At 38.1% G+C, this 667-nt stretch overlaps 1 protein-coding gene across 1 annotated transcript in view; it reads left to right on the forward strand.

Annotated features, from left to right (window-relative positions):
* Window positions 1-667, forward strand: part of LOC101851923 (uncharacterized oxidoreductase YjmC) — a gene marked incomplete at its 5' end in the record, with an annotated part of 20,837 nt that overhangs the window by 15,937 nt on the left and 4,233 nt on the right.

Consider the following 667-nt stretch of genomic DNA (forward strand, 5'->3'; position numbering starts at 1 on the left):
CGTTTTCTTTTAAAGTGGTGGCTTTCTACAAAGTTGGTTACTTTCATGTAGGCACATGTTTTGCATCTAGGTTTTTGACAAGGATAATTTTGAGACGGGGAACATGGGTTTACCGGAAGTGAGGACGTGGGTGTTACTGCTAACACATCATCATCATCATCATCATTGATTAGTTATAAAAATAAGGGACTTGGGTAGCAGTTTTGCTATGATACTACTTACAGCAACCATATTAACTAAAACCAAAACCATCACCACTACCCTCATCATCATAACAACAACAGTAAGAGCAGCAAGAAGAACAACAATAACAACAAGCAACAACAATAATGACAACAACAACAAGAACAACAAAACAACAACAACTATAATAACAATAACAGTAGTAGCAACAATAATGATAGCCAGAACAATGCTGATACAAAACACATCACAATTTATGCTTCATTTACAGTTAAAATATTTTATTTCTCATCTCATCAGGCTGAAGGTCAAACAGATCTGCTTGTGGCAGGGGACCCAGAGAGAGCTCACATAGAACTGTGTGAACAGCTGGGTGGAATTCCCTATCACAGGAAGCAGATTGACTTTGCGGTACACCTTGTGTCTGTCTATTCTGTGAAGTGTGTTTGTGTGTATGTGTGTGTGTGTTTGTGTGCTTGATTGT

Source organism: Aplysia californica, unplaced genomic scaffold (genome assembly GCF_000002075.1).
Source record: "Aplysia californica isolate F4 #8 unplaced genomic scaffold, AplCal3.0 scaffold00039, whole genome shotgun sequence".
Lineage (NCBI taxonomy): Eukaryota > Metazoa > Mollusca > Gastropoda > Aplysiida > Aplysiidae > Aplysia > Aplysia californica.